Here is a 26801-nt window from a genome sequence, read left to right on the forward strand (position 1 = left end):
AAAGGGGAGTAACATAGATCAGATCTATGTTCCAGTTGGTATGAAGTACAGGCTAGAATGGTGAGAAATAGGAGGAAGGCAATACAGCATAATGGCTAAGAGCATGGGGTCTGGAGTTGGATAGCCTCCTTAAAATCCTGGCTCTAGACCTTACTAGCTGTGCAAGCTTGGACTAGTTATTTAGCTTCCCTGTGCTCCCAGGTTCCCCATCTGTAAAATGGGAATAAGAATAATACTTTCAGTTTTTTGGCCTGAGGCGACCCAGCACTGGAGCCTACCCGGCTTTTTGGTGGAGCTGGTGGCAGACTCTGGGAGGGCTCATGCTGGGGAGTGCTTCCCAGAACTTCTGCTGCCAGTGTCCTTGTCCTCACGGTGACACACGGCCATTCCCCGCCTCTGCAGGGGACCCTCCAATACTAGCAGGTCCTGTTGGAAGTCCTGCAGTCAAATCCCGCTAGCCTCCGAGGTCTGATTCTCTCGGAATTCCTCCTCCTGTTGCCGGACCCCCAGGTTAGGAGGCCTGGCGTGGGGCTCGGAGCCTTCGCTCCAGTGGGTGGACTTCTGTGGTATAAGTGTTCTCCAGTTTCTCTTTGGCCAATAGCAGCTGTGGAAATTTACACCCCCCATGTGCTGGAGGCTCTCAATGGGACAGATGTTCAGTTAAAATGCACTTTCTCCAGCTTTGCCCCTGTGGGTGATGCTCTAACAGTGACCTGGAATTTCTGTCCTCAAGATGGGGGTCTAAGCAGTTTGTTTTCTACTACCACGTGGATCCCTTCAGACCCATGAGTGGGCATTTCAAGGACTGGGTGGTCTGGGATGGGAACCCTGAGCGGTATGATGTCTCCATCTTCCTCTGGAAGCTACAGTTTGATGACAATGGGACATATACCTGCCAGGTGAAGAACCCACCTGATGTTGATGGGCTGATAGGGGAGATCCAGCTCAGAGTCGTGCACACTGAAAAGAAGAAGAAAAGCTCAACCAAGAAAAAAAGGCTTCTGCTTACTTAGAAGACACAGACTAACATTATTAGATGGAAGCTGAAGATTTCCAAGAACAAAAACCCTGAGACAAGTTGGAGTTAACGGAAGCTTTTCTTTGGCTTTTCCAGTTGTGACCTGTCTTCCAACCAGCTCTGCAGTATATAACCACCTAGACAAGCAACGTTCCTCTGGAGCCAGCAAAGGGCCCTTCTTGAGCAGATACCACCAGACTCACACACACACAGCCCTGTTACTAAGGTTTTATTTAATTTCAGAGTACAAATACTGTATTTTTTTCAAATGCCCATTAGCTTTTATATACTAGGAAGCTACATTTTTGCCCTTAAACGCTCCTTGTGGATTATGACTTGTATACACATATATTGGCATCAAATGGGATAAAAGTCAACTTTGTCTGTCATAACATTTCCTTTAATATATTAGTTTCCTTAGAGCAGCATTCTTGCTACTAAAGTTAACATGTTTACTCTTTCCTTCTCACACTCTCAAAAGGTGAGCTAATTCTCCCAATTGTTTTTGAGTGATTAACAGAAAATCCTAAATTCAAACTGTTAAAGAACAGTTTGATTTTCATGGCTCTCCTGAAGTATGGGACACGTATTATTTTATTGAATTTCTTTCAATACCCTAGATGGTAGGTTTTTGTTTTTGGTCAATTGATCCAAGGTTTACAGTAGTACAAGTCTAAACCACAGAGTACCTAGGGAAGGTTACATAAATGCTAATAGATTGACAAATGCCACCTCAAGATGAATTGCTTGTCACCTTTTTTCTGTGCTGTGACAAGCAATCAACAGTTCAGATCTTTCATGAGCAGTGAAGTTTAGCTTACTATAGTTTTTCCCCCAATTCAATTATTTACAACAATAGAGCAAAATCTATGCTCATTTGTAGACTGGAATCATTAAGCAGTTAAATGAAGGTTTCTGAAGGAGTATATTACAATTTAAAAATTTAGGGCTAGTGAAAAACATCAACCCTAAATGATAATAATTTTGTATAGTGTTATACAAAGCTCTGAGAACTGGAAGAGATTATTTAAATTTTTTTCTTTTATTTATTTTTTAATTCAGTTGCTTATTTGGAGGGAGGATTTGGTGTGGGGGCAAAGAAATACCAAAACTAACAGAATGAAACCAAAACCAACTTTATTATTTTTTTTCTCTTATACTAGTAGATAAAACAAACTTTATAAGTGGGTCATGGAAAGAAGAGTGCTTTTAAAGAAGTGTCTAGTCTCCCAGTGTCTTTCCAAACTTAAGCTACTGCAGCACTTATTTGAAGAATAGAAAACATCTAAACGTTTAGGAACCTCTCCCCCTACCCCCTACCCCCCCATGTTTACAGCTTGATATTTTCAGTTTTCACCAACTAGGCTGAAGATGTTATTTCTTTTAACGAACTGGAATTTCCAAATAGTTTATCTGTATTTAAAGATGATGAACTTTGATATTTTTTCCAATACTAAAAGAAAACCTGGTATAATTTACATATGGACCTTGATTCTGAAATGCATTCCATACCTGTCATTTTGCCTTTTATACTGTCTAAAAAAGTACAGTTTCAGTACCCAGTTTTGAAACTCAAAATTACATTTAAAGTCTATATTATCTTTCACATTTTCTATTTTTCTCTATAATTCAACCTTTGAAAATATAGTAACTGGGTATTTCTTCAAACAGATGGCCTGGGTGATGTTCCATAGTGTAAAGAGGTAGTTAAAAACTCATGGAAGGTGTTCCCAGCAAAACTTGTAGCTTTTGTGTCTTGGCTAAATATTCAAGGGTTAATATAGCCCTGCTGTTCAGTGTCTTTTACTTGAAGAGAACTTTTGTATTGTAATTTATTTTTTATTGTGCCTTAAACACTATGTAAATAACCTTCAGTAATAAAGTATTACAATTATTAAAAAAAAAAGAATAATACTTTCTCAGAGGGTTGATATAAGGAATTCACAAGATAGTATGTGTAAAGAAAGTGCTTAGCACAGTACCTGGTACAGAGATAAATGTAGCTACTATTAGAGGCTGAAAATTCATTAGTAAAAAGTTACTTCCTCGTGTGGTCTAGTGTTGTCCAGGCTCTTCTTCCTACCTGAAGCTTTCTCTTCCTACCTATTCACCTGATTAATTCTAACTTATCCTTCATATCTTAGCTCAAATGTTACTTCCCCATGTAAACTCTCCCTAACCATCTAGATTAGGTCAGGTTCCTACTATGCACGGCACCATACCCTTTCCTTCATAGCACTCATAGTCTCTAACTACATCTTTTTATATTTCATTAATTTCTCTTTTTCCTATTACCATAAGTTCCATGAACTCACATACTGTGTGCTCACCACTGAATTCTTAGAACTGAAAAAACTCCTGGCACACAGAAGGTACCTGATAAGCATTTATTGAATGAATGAAAGGTTTCAAATTATGTCATTAAAGTGAACCTCTTCAGATGCAATCTTTATACAGAAGGCTAGAGATAGAGATTTGGGTCACATTTGTAACAGTGTGACTATAATCAGAAGTGGGTCTATGGTGGGATCACACTTGCCTCTTAGGCCTGTAAAGGGATGGTGTATTCATTTGCTATTGAAATTGGTTAATCTTAGGCCAAAGCCTCTGCCTTACACAGCTCCAGGAGGCACCAGCATTAAGACAGGAAATGAGAGACTTTGGGAGAAATTCCAAATCCTTAGGGATTCCTTTTAGGTCTTATATGTTATTTCCATTTTGGAGAATTTAACAGAAACTAGTGACTACAACAATGTCAACAAAAAAAGGAGATAACACAGGTGGTTAAGAGAATGGATTTGAGGATCAGACAAACTTCTTCATTTTCTCTTCTTACTTGAGGTTCACATCATCTCCTGCTTGGGACTCTACGTCCCTCACCAAAAATGACTAGCAGCTCTGTACAGCTTTTCACCACTGACAGTGTTTTCCATCTACAAAATATTTCACGTGAGATCACAACAGCTCTGTGAGATAGACACTATTGTTTTCATTTTATCAAAAAGAAATGAAGTTCATAAAAGTACCTTACCTAAGGTCACACAACTAAAAAGCAACAGGACCACGATACAACTCTGATCCTCTGGCTCCAAACCTGGAGCTCTTTCCAGCAGACTCACCCAAGATAATTATGAGCCATCCCGATGTATACTTTCACTGCATTTAAAAAGAAAACAGCACGGGGATAATGACTGGAAGGGCATCATGGGATGCTGCTAATGTTCTATTTCTTGATATAGCACTAGTTATCCACAGGTGTGTTCACTTTCTGTAAAGTCAGGAGCTACATACTTTATAAACTTTTCTGTGTCTATGTTATACTTTAAAAAGCAAATACCAGGCAAAATTATGATAGAGACTAATCAAAATTCAGAAGCTTTAAGTTGGATGCCTCAGGGCTACATACATATTTATCTAACTTCCCAAGGAGCAGCTACATATAGGACACCTACCAGTTAAATAAGCACAAAATCCTTGCACACTCAAATACCATATCCACCCACTGGGATTAGGAGAAAGGGAACCCCAGGAAGGGGCCAAGAGTATAGTTAATGAAAAAGAAATTGGCACTGAAAAGTAGATTGATGATCCTATATCATCAATGATAAGATATTTCAATTTCAGAGATAATAAAAATGTGAAAAAATGGCCAATGCCAATTATAAAATGCATTCTAATTTTAGACTGTTAAAATGCAAAAACAACAATAACAAAAGATGGGCTTCCCTGGTGGCGCAGTGCTTAAGAATCTGCCTGCCAATGCAAGGGACACAGGTTCGAGCCCCTGGCCAGGCAAGATCCCACATGCCGCGGAGCAACTAAGCTCGTGCTCCACAACTACTGAGCCTGAGCTCTAGAGCCCACAAGCCACAACTACTGAGTCCGCATGCCACAGCTACTGAAGCCTGCACGCCTAGAGCCTGTGCTCCGCAACGAGAAGCCACGACAGTGAGAAGCCTGTGCACTGCAACGAAGAGTAGCCCCCACTCACCGCAACTAGAGAAAGTCCGCACCGCAGCAATGAAGACCCAACATGGCCAAAAATAAATAAATAAATATTTTAAAAGAGAAAAACAATAAAAGCCATTTAAAAATAAATGAAATGTAATGTTCTAAAATCTCAAGAGGTGGTTCAACTGTAGAACTGTAGAACCATAAACCTGTGGAACGTTAGGGCTAGGAAGGACCTTGGAGATCAACATCTCCTGGTACAAGCTCTTCATTTTAGAGGCCCTTGTTTAACAGTTGTTAAATGATCTTATTAAATTAAAGCTCACACATCAAAAAATTTAGAACTACGACTACAAAATTGGTTCCCTTACTCCTGGGTTCTCTTTCCACTACCCAGATACCTCCACTAAACCCAAGAGAAGATTTACAGGATAACTCTGTTTTTACTTTCATAATTCTTTATTTCATTAACTCACTAAAAATAATTAAAGCACCTCTTAAAAATTAAGATGAAAAACTGTTTAGGAAACTTCAATTTTTACTTAGACAAGTTTATATTCCTTGTTCTCTAAAACCAATGAAGCAATACAAAGTTAGATAAAAAACAAAATTAGTACTCTCTCAGCCTCCAAGTCCCCCCAAAAACATAAGCACAAATATATTTTTATATTTAAGAGGATTCTTTTTATTGTTCTCTATTTTTCAAAAGCTAGGCTTACATATTAACATTGCTCTGCAACTTATTTTTCTCACTTAATAATTGATCATGAACATCCCCCCCAAGGATCAGTAAATAAAATTCTAACTCATATTTTTAAAAAACTGTATAATAACAGTACGTATAAAGGATATACCATAATGTGTTCACATATTTTCCTATTGATGGACATGGCTATTTCCAATGTTAGCATTTCAAACAGTGCTGTAATGAATATCCCTGTACATATTTCTTTTTAAATGAAACAAAAAAACTATTTCTACACACACGCTTTCCTTGTTGTCCCACGTTTTGACTGCTTCTTTTCCTATCATCATCCGTGCCTTGCTTGCTCACAGAATTCTTCTCAGGGCCCCGTGTGATAACCGAGAACAAAGCAATCTGGAGAATGTCAAGACGCGACATGTGATGGTTACTGTTGGTAAATTAGAATTGGCCTGTCTGGCCGCCTCTCCCAGCCACCTGCGCACAGTGCCCGCCCACCCCCTCATCCATGCACTCCTTGTTCTGGTCTCGGCAGCTGCTTCCAACTCAACTGACGTGGGCAGAGCTGGATTGGGGAATTAATCCTACTGTGTCACACTCCTGACCCTGACAAGTGCAGACAAGCCCACCAGCAATCCAAACTAGTGGGAAGGAGAGAGAATACATGATCACTATGAAATAATATAATACAGAAGTACACAGAGTAAAATGCAAAACTCCCCATTCACCAAACTTTAACCCACATTTGCCAATGGCCCTCCCCTCCTCAGAGGTACCACTGTTATAAGTTTGCTGTATAACCTTTCAGAATTTTCCTAAGCATGCACACACACACATACATATATGTATATATACATGTCTGTATAGATACACATAGATATGTATACATACATATACATATGTATACACGTATGTGTGTAGACAAAGAGTGTGTTTGGTCTACCTACCTGTTGTCATACTGTATACTTTGTCCTGCAACTTGACTTTTTTTTTTTTTGGCTGTACGCGGGCCTTTCACTGTTGTGGCCTCTCCCGTTGCAGAGCACAGGCTCCGGACCGCGCAGGCTCAGCGGCCATGGCTCACGGGCCTAGCCGCTCCGCGGCATGTGGGATCTTCCCGGACCGGGGCACAAACCCGTGTCCCCTGCATCGGCAGGCGGACTCTCAACCACTGCGCCACCAGGGAAGCCCCTGCAACTTGACTTTTTCACTTAAAAATTTTTGACCTGTTTCTTATTAGTATATAATGGATTCCTCATACTTTTAAGAGCTCATGAAAAATGCCACGGTAAGGTTGTGCCACTTTATTTTCTCATTTTGCTATGTTTGAATATTTAGGTTGTTCATAGTGTTTTGTCATGACAAAGAATGCTCCATCGATAATGCTGGTGAACCTCTTTTTACATACAAGCTAATATTTCTCTAGGATATGTACCAATAATTGGAATTGATGAAGTCTGTGCATGTTAAATGTTGACAGGTACCCAAAGTAGCATCCAAAAAGGTATACCAATTTATAGTTCCACCAACAGAACATGAAACTTCCCTTTTCGACACCCTTCCAACAATAGATGTTATTTTCTATTTTACCAATATAAAGGATAGAAAACAATATACTATTGTTTTAATTTACATTTTCCTGATTTCCAGAAAAGTTAAATATCCATATGTGTAATTAGTCATTCTTATTTTTAATGGAAAGTATTACCATTTTGAATTTAAACAAGAGAACTCAGAGAGGCTAAGGTGACATAGCTAGTAAGTAGCAGACATCAAAGCTAAATTTTTGAACAACTTCCCATCAAAGCTAGGCCTTCTGACTATCTAAAGTATTTTCCACTACCCAGAGGTCAATAAACTATGGCCTGAGGGCAAGCTGCCCCAATTCTGTAAATCAAGTTTTACTGGAATACAGCCATGCCCATTCATTTATGTATTGTCTATGGCTACTTCAGTTCACCAATGGCAAAGGTGAGTAGTTGCAACTACGTGGCCTGCAAAACGAAAAAGATTTATACCTGGGCCTAAACAAAACAATAACTCACATTTAACACCTAAAGAAAAGTTTCATAATGAGATTAACTGTTGTCCAATTGACTAGAGTGTGGCTATCTTAGACAGTGTGGCTCATTTTAAAATAAAGTATATGCAGTACAGGTCTGGTATATAATATTGAAGAAAAGAATCCAAAACACTCAAAAGAAGTCAAAAGACACTCCTCTACTTCTTGGTTAGGACACTACTCTAAAGAGTTTCCTATGTGCTATTCATCATCTTCCTTGTCTCTTTAATTTCAACTAATGGGAAACAGATCCGGTTCCTACTGTCCTTCAGTGACTTGGACGAGCAATGTAGCTCCCACTCACACGTTACAATGATAATATGAAAGCAAAGGAAGCCCCACTATTTCTGCTGCTAAACACACCCCCATCACCACATCATAGGGGTCTCTCCTTCCCTTTTGCTTATAGAGAGAAGATTCACCAGGAAGGAGCTAACATTTCCAGTATGTCTAGCCAACTGCTAAGAGCTAGGACCCTGATTTTTGTGGGAAAGGAAAGCCAATTCTCCCTCTCTATATCCTACCCTTCTGAAGATCCTGGCCACAAAAGTAATTAATTTCAACTGGGAACTTTAGGCCATTTAGCTCCTGTAGGGCAGATGGGGAAAGTGCCATCATCCCCATTTTATACACGGGGAATTGAGGGGAATTGACCTTTCATTTTAGCAAATGCGACCTTCATACACTGACACTCCCACCCACGCCACTTTCTCCTTCCATCCTCTCCCAAATATTGATTTTATATAATAATGGCAAAGAAGCTATCATACTTTCCTGGAGAGATAACTTAATCTAGGGTTTTGATTGAGAAGTTAATGATTAAAGAAGGAACAGTGTATTTTCTCATGTAAGTAAGCAGGCATTCTTTAAGTGGTTCTCTGGAAAGAAATTTGGCAATACATACCAAGAACCTAAAAAATGTCCATATTATGCTAAGTGAAATAAACTAGACACAAAGGGACAAAAATTGTATGATCCCATTTATGAGGTACCTAGAATGGGCAAATTCATAGAGACCGAAAGTAAAATAGAGGTTACCAGGGACTGGGGGAGGAAGGAATGGGGCTATTGTTCAATGGGTACAGAGATTCTGCTTGGGATGACAAAATGTCCTGAAAATGAACAGCAGTGATGACTGCACAACACTGTAAATATACCTAATGTCACTGAATTGCACACTTAATTGTGAATTTTAATTGTGAATTTAAGGGCTTCCCTGGTTGCGCAGTGGTTGAGAGTCTGCCTGCCGATGCAGGAGACGCAGGTTCGTACCCTGGTCCGGGAAGATCCCACATGCCGCGGAGCGGCTGGGCCTGTGAGCCATGGCCGCTAAGCCTGCGCGTCCGGAGCCTGTGCTCTGCAACGGGAGAGGCCACAGCAGTGAGAGGCCCACGTATCGCAAAAAAAAAAAAAAAAAAAAGGTGTGAATTTAACACTTTAAAATTTAAAAAATTTTAAAGTGAGACTGCTAAAAAAAACAAAGTTTGTGTTCTTTGATCAAATAATTCCATTCACAGCGATAAAAGTTTAGAAAATTATCTGAAATATAAACAAAGATATATTAATATAATTATTTATCATTATGAAAAACTGGAGAAAAACTAAGTATCTAACAATAACTCAAGTAAATTATGATATATCCATATGATGAAGCCTTATGCAGTCATTAAAAATATTCTAAATAATTTTAATGACATGGGGAAATGTTGAATTTTAAAAGCACTATATATAGTGTTAGTGTGGTATGACTTTATTTTTTAAACTACATATACAAGTGTGTATGTGATACATACACACACGTGCACAGCTGTGTGTGAATATGCATGTTATATTTATAAGGAACTATATCAAATAATGTTTATTTGTGAGTTGTGGAATTATGGGTATTCTTACTTCCTCCCTTAAAAACCTTACTTTTCATGTTTTCTAAACTGTACCATGAAGTACAATCAGGAAAAAAAATTTAATTTCACATCATTTGACCCAGTAATTCACTTGCAGAGATGTATCATAAGAAAATAATGAAAAATACTGATCAAAACTTATGCATAATAATGTTCATACAAAGATACACCAGAAATTACTAATTATAAATTAATAAAAACTATTAATAAGTAATTGTTACCTCTGCAGAGTAGGATTAGGATAAAGGGTGATGTGCAAGGGACTGACTTATTATATATATTACTTTTATAATTTATATCTAAGTATTAGAGTATTGTTTAAAATAGAAAAAACTGAAAGCACTATAAAAATCCTATATGATAGACTATTATGCAGCCATTAGAAATATCGCGAATTCCCTGGTGGTCCAGTGATTAGGACTCTGAGCTTCCACTGCAGGGGGCCCAGGTTCGATCCCTAGTCAGGGAACTAAGATGCCACAAGCCGAGAGGCACAACCAAAAAGAAAAAAGAAAAAAGGAATATTTGTAAAGAGCTTCAGTAACATTATAAACATATATGAATTTATATAATGAAAACAATGGGAAATGGAAAAAAAGCAGAAGACAAAATTGTAGGTAACATATGATCTGGACTATGCCACACAGAAATGTGCATAGGTACAAAATATCGAAAGGAAACACTAAAATGGAAATAACTGATTTTCTCCAGATGGTAGGGCTATGGATGATTTTAGTTTTCTTTATATTTTTCTGCATTTTTCATATTTCCTACAGTGAATATATACTATTTTCAATCAGTTCAAAAAAATGTTTTTGGTTTCCACTGTATATTCAAAAGGATTAGCAGTAGTAAGGAACTCACTAAACAAGACTGTAGGATGTATAGGCCTAAGAAAATCTTCATCTTTGGGGAGTGGCGAAAGCGCAGTCTAAAGGGACACTGCTGACTATTTCCTGCCTTCTTGTGGTTGGAGGTGCTTTAGAAAATATAACTAAGGAATCAAGTACATAAACATTAGATGGCTGACAAACTTTATACTTTAAGAACCAAGACCACCACCTTCTCAACCCTGAAATCTAAGACCTGACACTTGAAAAACACTCCAAAACACTCAAGAGCTAACTCCATGAAGAATAAAATCCAAATCCCTTAGCATGACACTTAAATGTTCTTTAAGATCCAACCATCAAACATCTTTTCCAGCCTCATCTCCAGCTCATTCCTCTAAAATATCTTCTATCTCAGGAACACTTTTCCCAGACATGCCAGGCATTTTCCAGGCTCTGTGCCTTTGCCCATGCTGTGACCTCCTCCATAATGCCCTTTCTAAAAACCGAAAAAGGTAAAAAACATTTTTTAAAAAAGGGAATTCCCTGGTGGTCCAGTGGTTGGGACTCTGTACTCTCAGTGCCAAGGGCCCGGGTTTGAGCGAACTAGGATCCCACAAGCCACGTGGCACGGTCAAAAAAAAAACAAAAATCAAAAAAACCCAAAATGTCCTTTCTTCTGAACTTAAGGAATTCTAATTCACCCTTTGCAACCTAGCTCAAATGCTTTCTCCCTTCAGAAGCTCTCCTTGTTCCCCCCAATTCAGGAATAATTAATTGTTGTTTCCTCTATATGCTCCATACTGCTTGCTCCTCTACACACTTTACTTCATTCCTCCTTGGGTCAACGTTAGCTGCATATGTATTTCACTTGACTAATAAGCTCCTGAAGAGCAGAAACCATCTTATTCACCTATCAGCTCCGTTCCAGCACAATGCTTGCACACCGCAGGTGCTAAATAATGCTGCCCAACTGAATGACAGCCAACTGGCCCTAATTTAGAGAATTCTTTCAGTGAGGCAGCCAGCGAAGCCAAACTGTCAAAGAGGACAATCCCTCTACTTTAAAGCCACATACCTAGCAAGAGTAACCAGCAGAAAATGTCATGGGCCTGCCACTTTAAGGGGACTGGCAAGCTGACTGTGTTTACACAATCCTAATTAAAACTAAAGGGCACTGAGGGAAAGAAGAGAAATAGGGAGATTAAGAGGTGTGGACTCTACAGATCACCTCCTCCTCTGTTTAGAGCCCAAATCTCCCAGCCTAGTACATAGCGAACTCACCAAGCAGCCTATTCTCTCCTTGCTGTCACTGTAGGATCTAAGTATTGAAAAGCAACTGATTAGGTCTCTCCAGCAACTGGCTCTGCTCTTAGGCATTTAATTTCTATTGTGGTTACATGGGGCTTTTTCTCTAAATGATTCCCACACTGCTCCAATCATTAAGAAAATCCCTTTAAAGAGAGGCTTGAAATTAACAACAGCAGGGAACAAAGTCTCTAACCCTTCTAAACCACAATATCCACACTGTCCATTTTGATGATATTCACCCCCACCTCCTTCAAACAATAGGTCCTACCAGGGAACGACTACTTCTCTCAAGATCAGCATGTCCTGTGATTGTTTTTCAGGAGAAAGCTCCCAGTGCCTGCTTCTCATTAAATAGCTGCTTCACGTTTGATCACTCAGCTGTGACTGCGAGTAGAGAGTATAGTCACTACAATTTAAGGACTAAAAAGGAATTCCACTCCTACCTCCCTAGTCTAATAGTCAAGCAGCTTAGAACAAACAGATAGCTCCCTACCTCAAACCTCCTTTGGCCTACCTGTTTTCAGATCTAGAACTCTTAGTATCTAACTCTTTCAATGAAGAAAAATGAAGAAAACATGGCCGTGAGAAAGAGAATCACAAAGTGACTTAGTGACAGAACCTTTTGATTAGGATGCTTAACGCCTTATTTTCTTGACTAGTTATCAACAAGACACCATTTCCAGGAACAAAGTCCAGGATACTACAGACAGCCTAACTGAAATGCGTTCAAGACAGCCCCTCTGGGGCTTCCCTGGTGGCGCAGTGGTTGAGAATCTGTCTGCCAATGCAGGGGACACGGGTTCGAGCCCTGGTCTGGGGAAGATTCCACATGCCGCGGAGCAACTGGGCCCGTGAGCCACAATTACTGAGCCTGTGCGTCTGGAGCCTGTGCTCTGCAACAAAAGGCCGCGATATTGAGAGGCCCGCGCACCGCGATGAAGAGTGGCCCCTGCTTGCCACAACTAGAGAAAGCCCACGCACAGAAAGGAAGACCCGACACAGCCATAAATTAATTAATTAATTAATTTTTAAAAAAAGAGCCCCTCTGCTTCTCAAACTGCTGAGGAAAACAAATAAACAAACAACAACAGACAACAAACCAAGTAAGCTGATACATCATTTCTCCTACAAAAGACTGGAGCTACCAAATCATCTGCTTCAGCCACGCCACCTGGGAATCACCCTGATGCACTATGGTGTGCTGGTGAGCAGTGGCTGCTGCAGCCTGAGCAACTTGTGGCTGCTGAGTCTTCTGGAGCCGGGACTGCAGTGGCTCCTCAGCTACAATGTCCCATAGCAGCATGTTCCAACCTTTTTGACCCTCAGCACATTTGTGATTTGGGAGGACTACCACAAGAAAGGTTAATTTTCCCCGCCCACTATCTTGTCACTTTGACCTAGAAGCAGGCATACGCACAGGGAGTAAAAAGGAAGTGACGCCCTTTTAAACAAACATTTCCAATCTTGTTGAATCAAGTGAAAACTGTAATCAAAATAGTCTCCTAAGATTTACAAGGCACTACTTTGGGAACTGCCTTTAAAGGCTACTCCATGCGAGACACACACAAAAATTAAATCTTATTATTTTACAGTCACACCTCATTCTTCACCAGAAAAGATACTGCCTTGCTTGTCTTTGGCTCACAACATCTTCTAGGTGTTTCCAAAAACTGAATCTACCAAGCAAGAGTGAAGATTTGCTACCTCTGAGAATATTCAAAAGATTGGCTGAGAGGCCAAAGATGTTTTGAGCACTGGCAGCATCACCTGAGTAAACGTAAAGGCTGAGAACACGATTACTTCGAGGGGGACAAATTTACAAATACTCTAATTGTCCCAAAATTACAATGAAGGGGACAAGGTATGGGCAGTATATGTCACGTGTGTTAAAGATAAACTGTTATACTAATTTACAGCCACACATTACATAATCATAAATTTTGGCTCTGGAAGAAATCTTCAAGATCATATAATCTAAACTGCTCATGTTTACGTATAAGAAAACTATAGTCCACTGGGGTTAGGCAGTTTGTCCCTGGTCACACAGCTGGTTAGCAGTAATCAGGACTAGAAACCTAGTCACCCTGACTCCCAGCAAAAGCCACAAACACCCTAATCCATGCACCTCCCCCTTCCTGTTCCTCGCTGCTGTCTTTCAAAGGGGAGATAACTCAGGACACTAAAGCACAGCAAGAATGGTTTTGAAACCCAGTTTCTGAGAAATGATAGCTTAAGATCAGGACTTCTCTGCAGCGGCTCCTATGAGTATGAGCCATCGTTTAGTGCCTGGTTCACAAGAGTTCTGGGTAATCTACCTCACAACAGGGGTCAGTGAAACCCCCTAGACTCTCCTCCCACAGCTAGAAGAATATGTTCATTAAACATCTCTGTCCACCTCCTGCAGTAACCTGTTTACTTCAAGTAAAAGGTTACTTAGAAGAACCTGGATCAAGGAAAAAGAAAGCAGTAGAGATCCTGTTCGGGAAAAAGCTGACCTATGAAAAAGCAGAGAGAGGGTAGGAACCATCTTGACTTACCTCCTGGTGAACAGCTTTCTCAGGTTCGGACAAAGTGATCCCTGGCAATCTGGCTTATAATTAGCCTCCACCCAAGGAAGGGGCAAAGGGACAGGAATGCTGTTCATTCCCCCATCCCGCCGACTGTTGGTCAGCTGAGCCTCACATCATCCTGGGCAGCCCCAGCATTCTGTAGATCAGACAGCCACCGGAAGGGAAGCCACGCAGCCTAGTTCAATGGGGTGGGTCAGTGGCAGAGCAAGGAAGAGTCACCGGGGCAGAAAGTCTGGCCTCCTGTGGCAAGACAGCCAAACCACACCCCAACGTGGTCAGCACTGGGGAGGCTCTGCCGTACTAGGGCTCCAGTCTCTAAAGCAGGAAAGGTCCTTCCTCAGGAGGCTCCAGACCACTCACATTTCTAAGTGTGTCCCTCCTGCTCAAAAGCCTTCCGTGGTTTTCTTCCTAAAGCACCATATCTAAATCCCTTGGCTTAACTGTCCAAGCCCTCCACTATACAGCCTCAAGTCATTTATTCAACCTTATTTCCCACTGTTCCACAGTGTACACTCTGAGCTAATCAAGCCAGTCTTCCCATTTCTCTCTGCAGGAGCCAAGCCCTTTCTCATTTCCATGCCTTCAGTTATCCAGCAGTGGTAAATTCAAGCCCCTTCAGGGGTTAGGCAGGTAATAGAAATGAATGTTCCAGTGTGGCACATGGAAAAACGAGGAAGTGTTGCCCCCACCTAAAGGCATTCAAATGTTTTAATTCAAGTATTTATGCAATATTTCACTCTGAGCATCACAATAACATTTTAAAGAGTTACCAATACTCTTTCTAGCTTGCACGTAAGGAAACTTCCCTGAGGTTAGGCAGCTGTCAAAATGCTGAGCACAGTCTCTAGGCCTGTCTGAAACCAAAGCAAGAGCTCTAAACTATTAGGCTTCCCAGCAGTACAAACACCATGAAAGATACAGAGCTCTAAACTCTGGAGAGGAAATTCACTTTTCATGATATATAACCTTAGTAGTGGGATGAGAAGTCCAAATAGCAGCTTGTCTAACCATACTCCAACTGCCTCAAATTCTATCCATCTTCCAAACCCCATCTTCCTACTAAAGTCTCTCCTAGCACCTCCAGGTCCTACTGAATTCCCTCTTCTCTGATGGGGCTTACAGATTAGACAACATAACTGAGTGCTAAATTATGTACTGTCATGCAAAACTGAATACTGTTTGCATGTGTTTTCTAGCTTCACTAATCAAACTACTGTATTAACCTATCTAGTTTTACCAAAAATGTTTAACCTGTATCTAGTCAAGAGGAAATAGTCATACAAATCCAAATTAAGAGACATTCTGCAAAAAGCTAACTTGAACTCTAAAGAATGTCAATGCTATGACAGATGAAAAGGCATTCAAGATTAAGGGATTTAAAAACTGTTCAAAGTTAAAGCAGAATAAAGGCTTGACAAAGTCGTGACAACTAACGCATGCATGATCCTTCAATGGATCCTGAACTGACAAAAAGTCTATGAAAGACATCATTGGAAAAATTAGAGCAATCTGAACAAGTACTGTATACCGGATGAATTGAATTTCTGAGTATAATTTTATTGTGGCTATGATAGGAAGATACTCTTATTTTTTTAGGAAATACTTGTGGAAATATTTAGGGATGAAGTAACATGATGTTTACATCTAACAGTCAAAAGGTTCAGAAAATGAAGGATAGAGACCAAAAATAGCAAACTTAACAATTAGTGAATCTTGGTGAAGAATATACAAGCATTTGTTACATTATTCTTGTTAAGTATCTGTAGGTTTGAACAGTTGGGGAGTAGGGAAATCCTGTATTATAAATACACTTGTTAAATATTCAGCTCTGTGAGAGGTATAATAGGCACTCATTATGATTTGCTCACTGCCTAAGGAAACTGGGCTTTGGGGGTCAGCAACCAGACAGAGTCCACTTTGCAGTCGTTCATGAGGGGTACCATGGCAAACTCTAAGGGAACAAGAGGTTTCCCTCAAACTCACATCGTCACGCCATAGGAAAGACAAAAAAGTAGGCAATCAACGCTATTGTTACCTCATCCCTCACTGAGACCATCCAGAAGTCAGGCACTTGACAAACGCCCCCTTACAGGGCAGAATGCAGTTGCTACCCACACACAGGACCAAGACCTTGGGTCACACTGTATTCACGTTGCCACAGGGCACCAAAAACTTGACAGCCTGCAAAGCAAGTGTCTCTAGCCAGTCACAGGAAGGCACCCAGGTGGTCAAATAAATAAGCCTGAAATACATGCACAGTCTTCACTCCTCACCAGACAAACCAGTCCTGAGCTGCAATAAGGCAGAAGAAACATGCAAGGCTGAATCACTGGCATTTCCTGCACTGGCTTCAAAGAAACTGGCCCTTAAAGAGAACAGAAAGGACAGCTGACACAGCTGCCAAGAGAGGCCTCAACCCAGAAGCATGCTGTGCAATATGCCCTCTCTCCCTTCTACAGCCACCAGATCATTTTACTTCTGCCAAGTGGCCCCTTATTAGGGTGACTGACTGCCCAAAGGCCAATCCTTAGCCTTGACTCTCTCCTCCCCTCATTGACAGCCAAGATTCTGCCCTTTCCAGACAGCTCCTCCCCCAATTTAGCAGAAAGAATAGTCAAAACTATTCCCCCCAAACCTCCATCAACTGAAGTAAGATCTCCAGAGGTGTAACATTCAGCTTTCTTCTCAAACCTACCATGTTTAGCATTTTTACCAAAGACAGAATGAAAACATGTAAGGTCTACTTGTTAAACTTTGGAATTGTAAACTGTGAAGAAAAGAAAATACAATGTTTTTAGATTTGATCCGGCAAAAAGATCTTAACAGCTTCAATGATACCAAAAATAGCCAATAAATAATTTAACAGGACTACACATAAAGCCCTGCATTTAGAATAAAAGAAATCAACCAAACTAACATGGGATGGTAAGGACCTGGTACAACAGTTCATATTAAAAATGTTGCCTTTGGGGGGAAAAAAAGGCTGCCTATGGTGGGAAGTGGAGGACAGGCTGTTACTCCAGACACTCCCCTGCGAACCATCAATCTGACAGACCTACCCAAAACATCAATGTGGCTCAGGTCATGTTAGTAGAAGACGACTCTGTGCCCCACCTCTGAAAAGCAAAGTCAGAGCACGTGCGAGAAAGAATGACAACCACTGTGGTGAAGGGTCTGAAAGTCATGTCATAGCAAATGTGAGGGGAGAACTACAGATGTTATGCCAGGGAAAACATGAAAACTTTTTTCAAACATATGCATGCTTGTCATGTAGACAAGGAGAAAGACTTACGTGTCCCCGTGCAAGAAGCCAAAACCAGAACTAGTTAGTACAAGTTAAAGGAGGATAGATTTTGGTTTGATGTAGCAAAGAACTTTCAGCACAATAAATAAGAATGTGCATTATGGAACCCAGAATGCTTGGATTAGAACACCAACCCTACCACTTACAAACTGTATGGCTTTGGGTAGATTAATTTATAGTAGAAATAATAGTACTTACCTCATAGAACTTTGGGAAGCAGTTCATGTAAAGTGCTTAGAACAGTATACGCTGAAAAAAAAGAAAGGCCTCTATTGCTATTACTAACTGTTGATATAATGGACCAGATAACCCGAAAAGATTCCTACTAAATATGCCTGGAAATGCTTAGAAAAATATAATAAAAATCCTTTTACACTTGCTAGTTAAGTTATTTTCTCTCAGCTCCACACCTACCCTGTTATGCTCTGCTCTGTGATGCTGGGGCTCGGACTCCACCAATACTATCTCACCTTTGCCAGCGGGCTCCCAGTTAGGTTCTGTCTACAGGGGGTGCTAAAGGGAAAATGGAAGGCAGGAAGAGGCTGCAAGGGATTTCCTTCTTCCTGTGGCTTGCTGTTTCTTGACAACAGCAGTTGATTCTTCCCTGCTTCTTTCTAAACTCCCTCTCAGAGGCACCAGCACCAGCAGGGCAGGGCTCAACCAAACCTGGCTCCTCCAGGCCCCTCCTGTGAGCTCCTGAGAAACCAGCAACGCCCTCTCCTCAGAGAATCAGGGTGCATGCAGTTCCATCAGATCCCTCCAGAATTCTAGGTTCTGACAACCCCTACCTTCTTCCCTTTGTTTTTCAGTCCTGGATGAGGCAGGTGCTTTATGCAGTTATTATATCAAAGTTACTTTAAGACTCCCTTTTTGCTCTTTCAGCCCTCCAACAAGGGATTAAACTAAACACCTTTACTGAATTCACTCTATTAAAATATCTGTGTGTGGTTTCTATTTTCCTGATAGGATCCTAACTTACACTAGATAAACTGAACTCACAAGAAAGTAGGAGAAATCCCAGGAAACAGAAAGAAAGAAGCTGAAAATTGGATTAGTGAGGCATAGCTGTCCCAGCAATGTAAGGAATTCGTGACCTCCTCATAGTCCAGGAGATCTTGAGCCCATAAAAAAAACCCTGAGATCTCTGTATAAAGGCTGGGATCCTCAGTAAAAAAGACAGACTAGGAAAAAAAAAAATCTGTCCACAGGGAAATAGAGAGGTTGCCTTGCTCATCTAGTAAAGTGGGAGGAAAAAACTTTCTAGGAGGGCTTCCCTGGTGGCGCAGTGGTTGAGAGTCCACCTGCCAATGCAGGGGAGGCGGGTTCGTGCCCTGGTCTGGGAAGATCCCACATGCTGCGGAGCAGCTGGGCCCGTGAGCCATGGCCGCTGAGCCTGCGCGTCCGGAGCCTGTGCTCTGCAACCAGAGAGGCCACAACAGTGAGAGGCCCACATACCGCAAAAAAACAACAACAACAACAAAAACACAAAACTTTCTAGGAATTAATAACCATAGGTGCACACAAGAGGTGGATTTGGAGTTAAAAATTTATACTAAGTCTGTGGCCTGGAAATCTACAAGTACAGAAAAATTCCAGACATTTTACTCCCAGGTTGGGAACAGCCTTTAGTTCCCAGCAGGAGCAAATACAAAGTTGCTGCAGGAGATACACAAATGGCCAAAAGATGTTCAACATCATCAGGAAAATGCAAATTAAAACCACAATAACACTACACCTCCATGAGAAAGGCTAAACTTAAAAAGACTGACAATACCAAGTGTTGGTAAGAATATAAAGAAACTAGAGCCCTCAGATACTGCAATGGGAACATGAAACAGTACAGCCACTTTGGAAAACTGGTAATTTCTTAAAAATTTAAAGATAACATGCCATATGACCCAGCCATTTCACTCCGAAGAGTCAAGAAAATACATGTCCTCTCAAAGATTTGTACATGAATGCTCACAACAATTTTATCACAACAGCCAAAAACCGGAAACAACCCCAATGTCCATCAACAGTAAATGATAAACAAAACTGTATGATATAGTCATATAACAGAATACTACTTAGGAACAGATAGTAACAAATTACTGATATGTGTACTAAATAGATAAATTTGAAATGCATTACACTGCCTGAAAGAAAGCACACATAAAGGTACACTCTGTATAATTTGACTTAGATAAAATTCTAGAAAATACAAATTAATCTATAGTGGTTCCTGGGGCCAAGGGAAAGGGAAAGATGAACTGTAAAGAGGCATAAGGAAACTTTTGGGAGTGATGGGAATGCTCTGTATCTTGATTGGGGCAACTTTTTATAAATGTATAAATCTGTAAAAACTTTTTTTACTTTAAATAAAGCGTATTACAAATGCATAAATTATAATTAAGCAAAGCTGATTAAAATAAAAAAGCTGTTCTTGAGAGAACTGACCTCAACTCAAGCTACATAAGGCTATCATAGATAATACTCCTTTGAATATGAGCTCACAATCCAAAATTATAAAATACTTGAGGAAACAATCCATCATGACAAAGAGTCATTGAAACAAATGGCAGGATTACACTCGAAAAGCTTCAGAAAACTGAACAAACACAGTAAGTTAAATTTATTTAAAATTAATATAGATGAATTGAAAACACAGGACAAAAACAAGATACCATGAAAAACAAAGAGGCAGATTTGAAAATGAACCAAAGAGTACTTGAGGAAATGAAAAACTTAGCTAATGAAAATAAGAATTCAAAAAGTAAATCTGGGGCTTCCCTGGTGGCACAGTGGTTAAGAATCTGCCTGCCAATGCAGGGGACACGGGTTCGATCCCTGGTCCGGGAAGATCCCACATGCCACAGAGCAACTAAGCCCACGCGCCACAACTACCGAAGCCCATGTGCCTAGAGCCCATGCTCCAAAACAAGAGAAGCCACCGCAACGAGAAGCCCGTGCAACTCAACAAAGAGTAGCCCCCACTTGCCGCAACTAGAGAAAGCCCACGTGCAGCAACGCAGCCAAAAATAAATAAGTAAATATTTAAATTTATATGTTAAAAAAATAAATTAGTTCTAGCTTAAGAGTAATTAGTATGCTAGGAGATAGATTTAAGGAAATTATCTAGAGGTAACACAGAAAGAGAGAGACAGAAATCATGAAGAAAAGAATAAGAGATGTGGAGGTCAGAATTAACAATAGAAGGTTCAAGGTAAGTTAAATATGAGATCAGGGAGAGGCACTATTTAAAGAGGTATATGCCAATAAAATGGACAACCTAAGAGAAATGGACAAATTCTTAGAAATGTACAATCTCCCAAGACTGAATCAGGAAGAAATAGAAAATATAAATAGACCAATTCCCAGTAATAAAATTGAATCAGCAATTTAAAAAAACTGCCAATAGGGGCTTCCCTGGTGGCGCAGTGGTTGAGAGTCTGCCTGCCGATGCAGGGGACACGGGTTCGTGCCCCGGTCCAGGAGGATCCCACATGCCGCGGAGCGGCTGGGCCCGTGAGCCATGGCCGCTGAGCCTGCGCATCCGGAGCCTGTGCTCTGCAACAGGAGAGGCCACAGCAGTGAGAGGCCCGCGTACCTCAAAAAAAAACAAAAACAAAACAAAACAAAAAAACTGCCAATAAACAAAGGTGAAGGACCAGACGACTTCACAGGTGAATTCTACCAAACATTTAAAGAAGAGTTAACACCTATTCTTCTCAAACTATTCCAAAATAATTACAGAGAAAGGAATGCTTCCAAACATTTTCAAGGCCAGCATCACCACAACACCAAAACCAGACAAAGATATCACAAAGAAAGAAAATTACAGGCCAATATCACTTTATAGTTGTGAAAATCCTCAACAAAATATTAGCAAACCAAATTCAACAACACCATAAAAGGATCATGCACCATGATCAAGTGGTATTTATCCCAGTGATGCAAAGATGGTTCAATATCCACAAATCAATCAGTGTGATACACCACATTAACAAACTGAAGAATAAAAATCATCTAAATGAATGCAGAAAACACTTCTGACAATATTCAACATCCATTTATGATTTAAAAAAAAATAGCATCAAAGTGGGTCTAGATGGGACTTCCCTGGTGGCGCAGTGGTTAAGAATCTGCTTGCCAATGCAGGGGACATAGGTTCGATCCCTGGTCCAGGAATATCCCACATGCCACGGACCAACTAAGCCCGTGTGCCACAACTACTGAGCCTGCACTCTAGAGCCCGCGAGCCACAACTACTGAGCCTGCGTGCCACAACTACTGAAGCTCACGTGCCTAGAGCCCGTGCTCCGCAACAAGAGAAGCCACCGAAATGAGAAGACTGTGCAACACAACAAAGAGTAGCCCCTGCTCACCGCAACTACAAAGTGCACGCGTAGCAACAAAGACCCAATGCAGCGAAAAATAGATAATTTTTTTAAATGACAAAAAAAAAGGTGGGTCTAGAGGGAACATCTCAACAAAATAAAGACCATGTATGACAAGCCCACAGCTAACATCATACTCAACAGTAAAAAGCTGAAGGCATTTCCTCTAAGATCAGGAACAAGACAGCATGCCCACTCTCACCACTTTTAGTCAACCTAGTATTGGAAGTCCTAGCCACAGCAATCAGGCAAGAAAAAGAAATAAAAAGAATCCAAATTGGGAAGGAAAAAGTAAAACTGTCACTGTTTGCAGATGACATGATACTACAGAAAATCCTAAAGGGGCCACCAAAAAAAATTAGAACTCATCAATGAATTCAGTAAAGTTGCAGAATACAAAATTAATATACAGAAATCTGTTGTGTTTCTATACACTAACAAAGAATTATCAAAAAGAGAAATTAAGAAAGCAATTTTATTTACAATTGCTTAAAAGGAATAAAATATCTAGTAATAAATCTAACTGAGGTAAAAGACCTGTACTAAGAAAAAGACAAGATGCTGATGAAAGAAATTAAAGATGATACTAACAAATGGAAAGATACACCATGCTAATGGATTGGAAGAATTAATACAGTTAAGTCCCCTACATACGAACAAGTTCCCTTCCAAGAGTGTAAGTCCAATTTGTTCCCAAGTCCAACAAAGTTAGCCTAGATGGCCAACTAACATAATTGGCTATATAGTACTGTACTATAATAGGTTTATAATACTTTTCACACAAATAATACATAAAAAACAAACACAAAAATTAAATTTTAATTTTACAGTAGAGTACCTTGAAATGTACAGTAGTACCAGCTACATCACTGCTGTTTTTATGCTTGCTTCTGGACACCCTGGGCTTGAAATAAAGATACTGTACTACTGTACTGTACAGGGTACTGTACAGAAAAGTACACAAAAGCAGAACCACTTGTAGAGGATGCATGCACGTGACAATGTATGCCAGACACGTGAACTACCTTATGTGATTGGACATTTGAATACATGTTCGCATCTTTGAAAGTTTGCAACTTGAAGGTTCATATGTAGAGGACTTACTGTATTGTTAAAATGACCATTCTAGCCTAAGGCATTCTACAAATTCGGTGCAATCCCTATCAAAATACCAAGGGAATTTTTCACAGAACTAGGACAAATAATTCTAAAATTTGTAATGGAAACACAAAAGACCCTGAATAGCCAAAACAATCCTGAAGAATAAAACTGAAGGTATCATGCTCCCTGATTTCAAACTATACTACAAAACTATACTAACCAAAACAGTACACCAAAACAGACACACAGGGGCTTCCCTGGTGGCGCAGTGGGTAAGAATCCATCTGCTAATGCAGTGAACATGGGTTCAAGCCCTGGTCCAGGAAGATCCCACATGCCGCGGAGCATCTAAGCCTGTGTGCCACAACTACTGAGCCTGTGCTCTAGAGCCCGTGTGCCACAACTACTGAGCCCACACACCACAACTACTGAAGCCCGCATGCCTAGAGCCCGTGCTCCGAAACAAAGAGAAGCCTCCGCAATGAGAAGCCCACGTACCGCAACAAAGACCCAATGCAGACAAAAATAAATTAATTAAATAAATAAATTTAAAAAAAAGACACACAGATCAATGGAACAGAATAGAGAATGCAGAAATGAACACACACTTACATGATCAATCAATCTACAACAAAGGAGATGAGACTATACAATGAGTAAAAGTCTCTTCAATAAATAGTATTAGGAAAACTGTACGGCTGTACATGCAAAAGATTCAAACTGGACTACTTTCTCCTTTCTCATACCATATACAAAAATAAATTCCAAATGAATGAAGACTTAAATGTAAGACCTGAAACCATAAACCTCTTAGAAGAAAACTCAAGCAGTGTGCTCTTTGACATCAGTCTTAGCAATATTTTTTTGGATATGTCTCTTCAGGCAAGGGAAACAAAAGCAAAAATAAACAAATGGGACTACATCAAACTAAAGAGCTTTTGTATAGCAATGGAAACTAGCAACAAAAAAGTGAAAAGAAGACCAAAACATGGTATGGGAGAAGATATTCACAAACAATATATCTGACAAAGGGTTAATATCCAAAATATACAAAGAACTCATATAACTCAACATTAAAAAAAAAACCAAATTAAAAATTGGGCAGAGGACCTGAACATTTTTTTCAAAGAAGACAAACAGATGGCCAATGGCCACATGAAAAGATGCTCAACATCACTAATCATCAGGGAAATGCAAATTAAAACCACTGTAAGATATCACCTCATACCTGTTAGAATGGCTATAATCAAAAAGACAACAAACAACAAGTCCTGGGGAGGATGTGGAGAAAAGGGAACCCTCTGGCACTGTTGGCAGAATGTAAACTGGTGCAGCCACTATGGAAAATAATATGGAAGTTCCTCAAAAAATTAAAACAGAACTACTATATGATCCAGCAATTCCACTCCTGGGTGTTTATCCAAAGAAAACAAAAACGAGGTGAAAAGATATATACACCCCTATGTTCATTGCAGCATTATTTATAATAGCCAAGATATGAAAGCAACCTAAATGCCCATGGATAGATGAATGGATAAAGAAGATGTGGTACATATATCTAATGGAATATTACTCAGCTGTAAAAAAGAATGAAATCTTACCATTTGCGACAACACAGATGGACCTAGAGGGTACTAGGTCAGTGAAATAAGTCAGACAGAGAGAGACAAATAATGTACCATTTCAATTATATGTGAAATCTAAAAAACATAACAAAACAGAAAGAGTCACAGAGAACAAACAGGTAGTTGCTAGGGAAGCTGACTGGGGGGATGAAAAATAGGTGAGGGAGATTAAGAGATACAAACTTCCAGTTACAAAATAAGTGAGTCACGGGTATTAACTGTACAGTGTGAGGAATATAATCAGTAATGTAATATTTTTGTATAGTGACAGATGGAATAACTTTTTTGGTTTTTTTAAAAATTTATTTTATTTTTGGCTGCATTGGGTCTTTGTTGCTGCGCCCGGGCTTTCTCTAGTTGCAGCAAATGGGGGCTTCTCATTGCGGTGGCTTCTCTTGTTGCGGAGCACGAGGCTCTAGGCGCGCAGGCTTCAGTAGTTGTGGCTCACGGGCCCTAGAGTGCAGGCTCAGTAGCTGTGGTGCATGGGCTTAGTTGCTCTGGGGCACGTAGGATCTTCCTGGACCAGGGCTTGAACCCGCGTCCCCTGCACTAGCAGGCGGATTCTTAACCACTGCACCACCAGGGAAGCCCGGAAAAACATTTTTTTTAAATAAAGAGGGGAATTTTTACAAAATTGAAAGGTATGAAATCTCAGATTGAGGCATCACTATAAGCCCCCAGTAGGATAAAATTAAATCCACACCATGTAATGAAACTGCAGAACACAAATGACAAAAAAAAAGGATCTTAAAAAAAAACAGAGAAAAAGGCAGGTTACATACAATGAAATAATAGTTCAATTGTGAGCACAGTTCTCAAGAGTAACAACAAAAAGCCAGAATTTCTGTAAAATGACATTTTCAAAGCACTGGGAAAAAAAATAATTGGAAGCCTAGTACGCAGCTAAACTATCAATCAAGACTGACAAGGAAATAACGATATTTTCCAACAGAGTATTTACCACTAACAGACCCTCACTAAGAAAACATCTGAAGGGGGAATTCCCCAGTGGTCCAGTGGTTAGGACTCCGCACTGCCACTGCAGGGAGCACAGGTTCGATCCCTGGTCAGGGAACTAAGATCCCGCATGCCGCTGGCATGGCCAAAAAAACCCCCAAAAAACAAAAAACTGAAGGATGTATTCATCTATTTGACACAAAAAGAAGGGATAAAACGCAAGAAAGAATAATGAAAAAACAAACAGTAAATGTATATGGGTAAAATGAAATAATCAGTGACAGCACAAAACAATTATTATTTATTAGAATTGTTCTAACATTAAGATGACTACCTTTGGAAGTGGTCTCATTCTTGGAAATGCTCATTTTGAGTCTGGACAATATGTTTCGATATGTTTAATGTAAACTGGGTAAGAGGCTGAAATAAATGACCCCTGACATACCTACTGACCATAGGGTTTTATCAATTAGACACAGCTGTCAAAACATTCCCTGATCAGCTCTGTTTATCCATCTGTGGCAGGGCTTTCCCCTATCTTAACAGTTCTAGAACTCAAGTTTTAGTTCAAGGCATTCTTCCCACTCCCATATTCCATAAATTAAAAAATGAACATTCTAAATAGAACTGTTCCTTATATGAGCTTTTGGTTAAGATCTTCTAGTTTGGGGGAGTACAGTTTGGGGCTTTAGACTGTAATTCAGGCTTTACAATTAGTCATCACTTGCTTGAACTTGGGCCAAGAAGAGAATACTTTGGCAGCTTTTACTAAGAAGTATGTTCCTCTTCCTCTGAAGGAGAAAAATACCCACAGGAACAGAGAGGGAGGGAACACATACATTCATCCCTGCTGGCTGAAAGATGCCTTACTTGATGTTAACATTCCCTCAAGGTTCCCATATATTCACAGCAGTAAAGATCTCCACAATGTAGAGCTCCAATTCCCTTCTCATCAAAGGTTTCTGCTCACCACACTTGGTTATCCAGAACTTTAGAAACACATGACCAGACAACATGACCAGGCAACAGACCCCAGAGAAAGGTAAGCATGCGTTAAAGTAAGTACTATCACATTTTTCGAAGGCA

The 26801-nt window shown here is 40.1% G+C and overlaps 1 protein-coding gene across 4 annotated transcripts in view; it reads right to left on the reverse strand.

Annotated features, from left to right (window-relative positions):
* Window positions 1-26801, reverse strand: part of NUMA1 (nuclear mitotic apparatus protein 1) — a 73176-nt gene that overhangs the window by 45268 nt on the left and 1107 nt on the right. For 2 of the 4 annotated variants that reach the window (XM_079929069.1, XM_079929067.1), the window contains exons 1-3: window positions 5955-6068; window positions 4050-4174; window positions 913-960 (exon numbers count right to left, since the gene is read on the reverse strand). The exons of the other annotated variants lie outside the window; for them this stretch is intronic. The gene's annotated coding sequence lies outside the window, so the exon portion shown is untranslated. Of the gene's footprint in view, window positions 1-912; window positions 961-4049; window positions 4175-5954; window positions 6069-26801 lie in introns of those variants that run through there. 4 annotated transcript variants of the gene reach the window in all.

This window comes from Stenella coeruleoalba (genome assembly GCF_951394435.1).
Source record: "Stenella coeruleoalba genome assembly, chromosome: 8".
NCBI classification, from domain to species: Eukaryota; Metazoa; Chordata; class Mammalia; order Artiodactyla; family Delphinidae; genus Stenella; species Stenella coeruleoalba.